The following is an 11,377-nucleotide window of genomic DNA, read 5'->3' as shown; positions in this document are numbered from 1 at the left end:
GCTATCTGGAGGGTAAAGACCCTGAGTTTAGTGCTACTGAAATTGTCAGAGTGGAAAGGTTTTCAGGTTAATTAGAGTTAGCCAAGAATTCAAAGGACCCAACACTTTACCGCTGTCCATCCTGTCAATACATTTTGGATTAAAGAATGTATTTTTTTAATGAAGAGAAATGGAAACAAATATAAACGCATTGATATTTCATACAGTTTTAAACTAAGGAGTACTGCACACTTGCCAATTTTCCAGATAGTGGGTGGGGTGGGGTCAAGAGAGAACAAGTCATTTACTCATATAAGCCTAAAGAAAATGACTGGAAATTTAAAAAAATGAACAAATATTCAAAGATTTTTTATATGTCAGATACACATTCAAACCAAAAAGAGTTGTTTCAACCAGCATTGTCATATAACTTCAGCACACTCAAACATGTGTGCTCAAATTCACATAATAACAGACAGACAGACATTAAATGAAAAATGCATCACGTTTCTGCCTTGGAATTTTCACTTAAGATGAAGACGTTCCTGTTCTCAGTAGTTTGTAGGGGAATTGAAGGTGATGTGAGTGTCAGTGTTCATCTTTGCACTAAGAAACTGGATGGAACTTTTGTTCAGACTTTCATGTTGATCTAGTATAGTAGTTCTCAACTTTGAAAAAGATCTTTCTGCATCAACTTAGTATTGTTACTACACGTGCTTTCCTTTTCAATTAAACTGGGTTTGATTTTCATTAATTTACCTTGGCATGAAAATATGGTATATAAATAAAAATTCAAGCAAAAAGCAGTCTTTATTCTGTAAGTAGAAATAATTGGGAATCTACTTAAAAAAGGGGTGTTAGTTAAAAGAACAACAACAGCAAAAAATGCCACAAATACATCATCCATACAGGGGTTGAAGAATCTCTTGTGATCATGAAATGTTTATATTTGCCCAGTCAGGCAAGCGCTAAATGTTTGTATTTGCCTAGAATAGACTCTTACTTAACCATTTATTGTACAAATATAAAAGGTGACGTGAATGACCTAAGTTTGATCATGTGAAAGGATGTTGTAGAAATATAAAAGATGATGACCTAAGTTTGGTCATGTGAAAGGTGTTTCTGCAACTTATTCTGTGACCCTTTTGACATCAGATGTAAGTAATTACAAACTGAGACCAGTCTGCTAACACTCTTGGTAAGCATTTATCTGTAATGAAAAGTAAGAGTGAACCACTTTTGTGAGCATGTCGAAAATAAATAGAAAACAGACTTTTTGGTAGAAAGTATAGACTTTCAATAGAAGACAAACATTTGGTAGAAATTGTAGACTTTCACTGAACAAAATTGGCAGTATTCTTTTGATCGGAAAATTTATTCTAGCATGATAGTAATTTTCACTAATTTCATGTTGGGAGAGTTCAAAAACATTTCATTGCCATCCTCCCCTGCCACTGTGTATTTAATTCCTTGGGCTTCAGTAAACTTCCCCCTTTCAGAAATTTATTATGGACACTTTGAGTCTACATATTTTTCTTTCAGATTCACTGCTTTGGAAATAAATGCATTGGTGATTTTGCTGAAGATTTCATCTTCTCATAATGTTTCTGTGATCATTGACCATGAGCTCACAAATGGTACCCAAGTTAATCAGAGTCAGTAAGACATTTATGTCAACCAATGACATTGATCATCTCGGTCTTTTGCAAGAAAAGCCCGCTTTGTTCAGTAAGCTATTTTGGGTGTGCTTGATTTAGTACTTCTAAAATCAACCACAGTGATCTTTTATATTTATTTTCTGATATGAATTTTTATGTGCCCTGTATGCTGTAAATTTATAAATTTTTCATGTGCTCTGCATGCTGTAAATTAACAAATTTGTTATGTACCCTGCATGCTGTAAATTTATAAATTTTTATGTGCCATGCATGCTGTAAATTTAGGAAATTTTATGTGCCCTGCATGCTGTAAATTCATATGCTTTTTGTGTACCCTGCATGCTGTAAATTTATTAATTTGTATGTGCCCTGCATGCTGTACATTTATGTTTTTTATGTGCCCTGCATGCTCTAACTTTTAACAGTTTTTATGTACTGTGCATGCTATAAATTTACACATTTTCTTGTGCAAAAGATGAAAACTATAGGTCAATGGTGCATTCTAAATTGAACACTGAAAAAGTATAATGGCAGAAAAAAGAAACATTTCACACCCTTCTTTGATATAGATTGACAGATTTTACACCTTCAAAGTAATTATCATACTACTGTAATTAGATTTTTTTTACAGTGCATTAAAATTTTGAGAATTTAGAAATAAAGCTGAGTTTATTTGTATCAGTAGGACAGTGATGCGAGACACTGCTGCAGTGTCAAACCAGGGAATTTGATCTACCATCGTTACTCACTTATTAGTCAAATACAGACAACATAGACTCTGGGGGCCCCGAGTGGCCGAGTGGTCTAAAGCGCTCTTCGTTACGGATCACTGCCATCTCACCTCTGTCTGCGGCGGTTCGAGTCTAAGATTCAGCCATTGTGGGTATGTGAGAAAGCTTGCCAGTAGCTTCTCGTGGGTCGGTGGTTCTTTCCGAGGTTTTCCTGGGTTCTTCCTCCACCATTAATACTGGCCGCCATGTATAGCCTATCGTGTGCTGAAAAATGGCGTTAAACCCCACAACAACAACAACAACAACAACATAGACTCTGATCTACCATTGTTACTTATTAGTCAAATGCGGACAACATAGACTCTGATCTACCATTGTTACTCACTTATTAGTCAAATACAGACAACATAGACTGATCTACCATTGCATAATGCAGATCATTGTGTATTATTTGTTCTAATAATTACTCCTAACAAACTGCACAAATCCAAATCTGCAGGCACATTATGTGATGGCAGATCTGGGTCTCTGCAACTTGCAGTTGGAAATGACTATTAGTGAGTACATATAGTAAATGAACTAATTTTGCCTTTATAGTCTCATTGCCATTAACTTTATTTTTGATAAACCAATTGTCAGATATACTAATTTAGTTTTGGACAACTTCAGGTATGATTTTTTGAAGTGTACCAGCTGTCCAGTAATGCGCAAAAATTACAGTGATTATATTGTTTGTTAAGATTTCAAGTGGACGCTGTAGAATATTACCAGTTGACATATATGTAATAACAGCTTTTGTCTATGCTGTTTTCAGTTGTTTGTGTGCAGATATACAGAAAACTCCAGATGAAGTCAAACTTGTCTTGAATGACCACCTCTTCTGCCAACAGAAGTGGTCTCTCATGACAGGTGGTCTGTCATAACAGGTTTGTGCAAAACAGAGGATTTTTTTTCCTTCCCTGCCTTAATACCAGATGTATTTCATTGTGTTGTACCAAAAACTTGATAATTTAATAAGTGGCAAAGCCACAAGTTAAAATATATAGTTTTTAGTACCACACAATGAAAGACAACTGGTATTAACAGAGGAAAAGAAAAGTTTCCTTTTATTACGTAGCAGACTTGCTCCAGAATCGACGTTTGGAAGATTAGACCTTCTGGAACAACATGCACCCCAACCCCTTTTTGTAAATTCACCTCACTTTCATAGGCTGATCTTAGAAACGTACGTGACTCAAGAAAGTGGTAGGATTGGATATACCTAATTTGTCATTATGTTTTTGTCATTTTGATAACTATTTGACCCTATATGAAAACAAGGCAAGTCCAATTCAGCAATGTATCACAGTAGGTTTTTCGTTGTTGTCAAGGAAGTAAGGGGAAATAACTTAAGAGAGGCTCGATTGGCATCTGTTTAGATTTCTTTATCAGAGATTTGTTTCCATGTCTGAAGTGTAAGGCAGTTTCTATTTATTTGTTCTAGCTCACAAAGTACTCTTTTTTTGTTGTTGCAGGTACAACCTTTGTAGGCACACACAATCAAGCATTGCATGGCATGATGGGAAATCATATATTCTTACATGTGAAAATATAAGGATATAATATTCACATATTTTTCACATATGAAATAAAGGGATATATTTTCATATGTGAAAATATTGGAATGAAAAAATATATAAATTATTTCATCAATAAAACATAAAAATTCAACTGGGATTAAGAAGGAAAGGTATCTAGAATGCCTTTATATTATTTATTCATAGTTATTGTTAAAGTTTTTTATGCATTCATTTTGAAATAATTGTTGCTAGCAATAAATATATATACATCAATAAACATTAACAGTTATTTTTGTAAAATTGTTAAAATGTCCATGATGGAGATGTTAACACCTGTAGCTGTTTTGATTAGGCCTTTGGTCGTTATAGAACATATATGTACAAATTAGGCCTTTGGTCATTATAGAACATATATGTACCAATTAGGCCTTTGGTCATTATAGAAAATATATGTACCAATTAAATCAAAATTCAGAATTAACTCATCCAAAAACAGAATAAATTTATTTAGAGATAAGTCAAAGGCTAAATTCACCCACAACATAGCATGGATTGACTTGTTCAACAGAAAGATGTAACTGACATGCTGCAGCAGGCCAACAGTATGATCTATGATGATGGTACTTTCAGCATGGTGTTTGGGTTTTAATAACTTATGTAGGGGTACCTTTACAATTACTATAGAATTAACTCATCTCAAAAACGCTAGTAATTTCTTAAAAAAACCTGGAATACATATAACCCTATAGACATTCAAAAGTATATTCGCAACATTGTGCAGTGAAAGCTTTAATTTGTACCATCTCTCAAACAACTTCCTTTAAAGAATGTGTGGCTGATCATAATGGGATGCATATAGCATAAAATAACATTGGAAGTAGTTGTACGAATACATATCATTTTGGCTATTACTTGGAGTGCACCACTTATGACAGAATAGACTGACAATGTCCTGATCGTGACTTTGTCTTGCTCCACTGCAGTATTATATCACGTGAACAAATGTAGTTCAGGATATAGTTTTCAAAGGACTTAAATTACATCCAAGGCTTCTTTTCCAACAAAAAAGGCAGAGGATGTTCTGATGGTACATTGGAAATTACCGATGTATGAACTTTATTTAGTCTGGTATACGGTAAGTAGCAAAGAATGCTACATGTTGGTTTAAGGCAACTGATAAGGAGACAAACTTTTTATTTTCATCTGGGTTCACAATAATCTGCACTCCACCAGCAGGCTTTGTTATTGTGGCTAAAAGTAAAGGTTAGGTGTGATTCTGTTTGGTTTTGTGATGCAGCCATTCATGTACATATTTTGTGGCCTCTGGCCCAGTTCAGCCGGTGCAATAGTGCATTTGTATCATAAAATCAATCCTTATAGGATGATCCATTGTTAGAAATGGCAAGTAGTTGCTCGTATAAGATATGTAAATCAAATCAGGGTTTTACTGCATACTTAAGTCTGAGTGACCCATAAAATCATATTGATCTGAATTTCATTTTTGTGTGGCAAAACGTATTATATACAATACCAAAGCTACCTTGTATTGTTATATTTGTTTACATCATAAATTAATAACTATATATATATATCTATATCTATATATATATATATATATATATATATATATATATATATATATATATATATATATAGTAGAAACTGCCTTGGAAGACCAATCAATAAATCTGTGCATGGAGGACCTGGTCTTTCAAGACGGGTTGTCTCTCAAGACAGATTCTTCTCTCTATCTCTGTCTCTCTCTCTCGATATATATATATATATATATATATATATATATATATATATATATATATATATATATATATATATGCACACACACACACAAACACTGGTGCCAATTTAATGGCACAAGATTGAATGTATTAAACCACCTGTTTGACCCAGTCAGTGTAGAGCTGAATCAGGAACTTGTGTATCTCAAGCACAACACACAAAAAGATCATTGTTATTATGTCTTTTTATGTCTGATACTTGTTTTAATGAGATGGCGACAAAAAGGCCATTTCAGAAATCATCTTGAACTCATTTGCCACTCTTCAAGGATATTCTAGTCAACAGATTTGTTAAACAATTTGACTTTGTAAATATGAATTACTTGATACTGTAAAGGCTCTTTTGATCTCTATTATTGACTATTCAGCAATATTTGTTGAGGATCCCTGCTGTTTGAAAAGGTGTTTATGATAGAAGAAATCTAAACCATTATTATTTGGAGATTTTGAGTGTCTAAAGTATGTTCAATTTTTCTCTCATTTACAGTCAATCTTAACAGGAGCAGGTTGACTATAATACCAGTAGTTTAAAATTACTTTGTTCATTTAGATTACACATGACACCCACAGGAAAGATCTGAAGACATTGTATAACCAGGTATCAAAGCATTGGTCCTAATGCACATTACTAAGTTGCATATACAATATAACTTTTACACTTCTTTGCAAGGTGGGGACTGGGGCATATTGGTTTGGTTGTATGTTTGTCTGTCTGTGCAATCATCATGATAAGCTTGTTAGTATCATTACAAAAATATAACTTGACTCAGTGTTTGATCATGACTTCCAAATGCTGTATATTATTTAATTATTATTTCAGTGCAGTATGTTATTAGCATATGGCTGATTTGTGTGCATCAGAGTACACTAAAATGTAGTATCAAATTTGTAATATTGACACACCATTATCCCTATATATGTGTGATTTTAAAATCTCCGCATTGTTCTCAATAAATTTTAGACCCAGTACCCAATTAAATGACTTGAATTTAGAAAAATGTGACCTGGAGACCTGGGCTGGCTTATCCCTGAGTCACTTACTGATCCATACAACCTAACAAATGATGGAAATGACATGGAACAAGCTGCATGAATGACTTTTGTTGGGGTGGTTGTATATTGGTACAATTCCAAGTGGAAAGTTGCTTTAAAATAATGCAGAATTCCAAGTGTAAACAACTTGTTTCTGTTTTTTCTGTTTTAGAAAGAAGATTTTTGTTAAGAATAGCATAGTGTTACGATGAGGCTGTCAGGCCAAGACTTATTCATAAGCAGTATCAAACATGTTCTTTCCCCCTCTTTTATACTTCCTAAATATTTTTATCAATACTGTATAAATGAAATTCAAAGCGAATCAGAGTTTATGAAAGTTTGATTCACTGTGTCTAAAACTATTTGAATGCTGACATCAAAGAAGACACCTAAGTAATTTGAATCTGGGTGTGTGATATAGAAATATAGACTGAACAGCTGTATCAAATGCCTGAGAAAGCATGTAAGATTAAATGTGTATGCAATCAAAGATGTTAATGATGTCATAGATTTTTACCATTCCAGCTTAATCACTTGAAAGCTGCAGTGATGCACTAACCGAGTTTTGTATTTGCACATTTTATCCTGTTGGACATACCTGTATTCTACTTCTCTCCATCTGTAGATACATGTACGGAATCTTCAGTTGCACTAATTTTTTTTGATGTCTGAAAAGAATACAGGACCAAACAAGAAACGCACACAACAACAGGAGAGGTCACACATTTATAAGAAAACTTATGAACTTTTGATCCTAAATTCATATTCATATTCAGGTATCACTTATTGACAATAAATTAAATTTCACCATTTTGATTTGTGCTGCTTTTCATATTTCCTGAAACCTTAAATTACAGTGCTTGCTTAGAGATAACAGGAAATAAAACAATAAAATAGCAAGGGCCAGTGGGGACTGGTGGGGGATAGCATGTGAATATAAAATCTGGTCTTCTCATAGTTTCATGATTTGTTGAGCATCTTAACATGTGTGATTTGCGTGGTATTTTAATTTTTCAGCCTATTGCCCATTAATTTTTCTTTTATGCATTAGAAATCTAACTTTGTGGAATTAAAGAATCTGCATTGAAACTAGGAGATGCCAGGTGTTTTCTCCCTTTGAAAAAAAGTGTTTTATACAAGATATATTCATTATTGGCAGATATATTGGTTCATATCAGTGAACTAGGATTAGCAAGAGATTTCAAATAACAGAAGCTAGTCTTGTGTGCTTTAGTGAAATGAAAACCAGGACAGAAAATAAGGGACATAAATTTTCCTTGTATCAGTTAAAAGACATGATATTGGTTGTTTTTATCAACCTTATCAGAACAGTGGTGAGGCAGTGAGTCCTTGGTAAATTCTCCTTTGCAAAACGCCCTGAGTGTTGTGACTTAATTTATTTGATGTATGAGAGAGATGTGTGATATCTTCAATAGTCCAGTTTCATGGGTTTGATGTTTTCCTGTCTATGATATTTAAGGGGCTAGATTAAATCCTCTTGTACTGTTACTGATAAAACATGTTACAATGGTAGCTTTAAATGTAGTGGGCATATGTTCATGTCATTGTTTCCCTTTGAGGCAGTTACTCTTAATCAAAATGAGAGAAGATGAAAATTATTGGAAAATTCATAGAAATTTTTCCATTCATTTAATTTAAAAATTGGTAACAGGCCAAATCATAAGCAATGTCCAGTTGATTTATTTCTTTCAGATTAAAATTATTCAGTTCAATGATATTTAAAACATTTTGCATTCTTGACTTTTCTTTAATAGTTCCTCTTATGTTTATATTTTTATCTTTCTCCCTTTAACTCTGTGTTTCAAGTATACTTACATTAGGCTTTCCCTTATTGGCAATTAGTAAAGTTGAAGAAAATGCCATAATTATAAATTCTCATTTAAATTGGCAAGTTTAATTTGTATTGTATTAATTTTATACACCCACTGTGAAAAGGAACATATTATGTTATTGTATCGATCTGTCTGTCTGTCTGTCTGTCAGTCTGGTACTAGTTTTATTTCCAAGGAGTAACATGAGCCGTGCATTAGCTACAGGTACCAGACAATGGAAATGACCTGCTCTTGGGATGAAGGAGAACCATTCTGATTTTGGGGTCAAGAATTTAAAAGGTCATGATAGCTGACTGCAAGGAAAAATGCTTTCTGCACATTTCCACTATGTACATCTGCCAACTTTTGTGGATGGCTTGCACTTGGGATAAGGAAGAAACCTGTTGATTTTGCAGTCAACGAATAAGGTTGCTGTGACTGAAAGAGGTAAATGATTTCTGCATAGTAACTTGAGTTCCATGTCACATAACCGGACAAAATGTTGTGGAAGGTTTGCATTTGAGATAAGCAAAAAGTTTATCCATTTTGGGCTCGAAAGGTAAAGGGTCAAGTTCACAATGACTGAAAGATGAAATTTGTTTCCACACACTAACTGATCTGAACCACACTTTTGGGACTGCTTACATGTTGGATAAATGAAGAAGCCTATTGGTTTTGAGGATTTAAAGGTCGAAGGTTAAGGTCACTAACTGAAAGAAAAGTAGTTCTTACATTGAAACATTAGGTATCTGTATACAGGACTATTACAACATGGGGCAGGTATATACCATGCCATCTCTGGTACTCTTGTTAATAATCTCCAAATCCTGAGGACAGATCTCCCCAGTTTTATGAATTCAGTATTCACCTTAAGTTTTCTATACTGCTGTAATTACACATATAATGTAGAAAGCACTGTTATTTCTAAATAACAAGAAGATTGATCACCATAATTAATACAAGACTGGGTTAATTTAAAATAATACAATAATTCTTTAAGTAAATCCTGTAAATGTAATGTTGAAAATATCAAAGATGTAATAAACAAACTTAAATTGCAAAATATCAAAGGTACATTTTAGTTGTATAAAATGAATCTGAACTATTTGTGTCACATTTTGTTTCAATTAATTATTACTTAGTAAGTATCATTAAGAGCTTGTTTCAAAGGAGCCCTAGTCTTTAACATCCATATGTACTGAATGGAGCCCTAGTCTTTAACACCCATATGTACTGAATGGAGCCCTAGTCTTTAACACCCATATGTACTGAATGGAGCCCTAGTCTTTAACACCCACATGTGCTGAATGGAGCCCTAGTCTTTAACACCCAGATGTACTGAATGGAGCCCTAGTCTTTAACACCCATATGTACTGAATGGAGCCCTAGTCTTTAACACCCATATGTACTGAATGGAGCCCTAGTCTTTAACACCCACATATGCTGAATAGAGCCCTAGTCTTTAACACCCACATGTACTGAATGGAGACCTAGTCTTTAACACCCATATGTACTGAATGGAGCCCTAGTCTTTAACACCCATATGTACTGAATGGAGCCCTAGTCTTTAACACCCACATATGCTGAATAGAGCCCTAGTCTTTAACACCCATATGTACTGAATGGAGCCCTAGTCTTTAACACCCACATATGCTGAATAGAGCCCTAGTCTTTAACACCCATATGTACTGAATGGAGCCCTAGTCTTTAACACCCATATGTACTGAATGGAGCCCTAGTCTTTAACACCCACATATGCTGAATAGAGCCCTAGTCTTTAACACCCACATGTGCTGAATGGAGCCCTAGTCTTTAACACCCACATATGCTGAATAGAGCCCTAGTCTTTAACACCCATATGTACTGAATGGAGCCCTAGTCTTTAACACCCACATGTACTGAATGGAGCCCTAGTCTTTAACACCCACATGTACTGAATGGAGCCCTAGTCTTTAACACCCACATGTACTGAATGGAGCCCTAGTCTTTAACACCCACATGTACTGAATGGAGCCCTAGTCTTTAACACCCACATGTACTGAATGGAGCCCTAGTCTTTAACACCCACATATGCTGAATAGAGCCCTAGTCTTTAACACCCACACATGCTGAATGGAGCCCTAGTCTTTAACACCCACATGTGCTGAATGGAGCCCTAGTCCTTAACACCCACATGTACTGAATGGAGCCCTAGTCTTTAACACCTACATGTTCTGAATGGAGCCCTAATCTTTAACACCCACATGTACTGAATGGAGCCCTAGTCTTTAACACCCACATGTGCTGAATGGAGACCTAGTCTTTAACACCCACATGTGTTGAATGGAGCCCTAGTCTTTAACACCCACATATGCTGAATGGAGAAATAGTCTTCAACACCCACACATGCTGAATGGAGTCCTAGTCTTTAACACCCACATGTGCTGAATGGAGACCTAGTCTTTAACACCCACATGTGCTGAATGGAGAAATAGTCTTTAACACTCACATATGCTGAATGGAGTCCTAGTCTTTAACACCCACATATGCTGAATGGAGTCCTAGTCTTTAACACCCACATGTGCTGAATGGAGACCTAATCTTTAACACCCACGTGCTGAATGGAGACCTAGTCTTTAACACCCACATGTGCTGAATTGAGACCTAGGCTTTAACACCCACATATGCTGAATGGAGCCCTAATCTTTAACACCCACATGTGCTGAATTGAGACCTAGTCTTTAACACCCACATATGCTGAATGGAGACCTAGTCTTTAACACCCACATATGCTGAATGGAGCCCTAGTCT

This window comes from Sinohyriopsis cumingii, chromosome 8 (assembly GCF_028554795.1).
Source record: "Sinohyriopsis cumingii isolate HCF-2022 chromosome 8, ASM2855479v2, whole genome shotgun sequence".
Lineage (NCBI taxonomy): Eukaryota > Metazoa > Mollusca > Bivalvia > Unionida > Unionidae > Sinohyriopsis > Sinohyriopsis cumingii.
The sequence above is the reverse complement of the archived record's forward strand: the minus strand, read 5'-3'. Positions refer to the sequence as shown.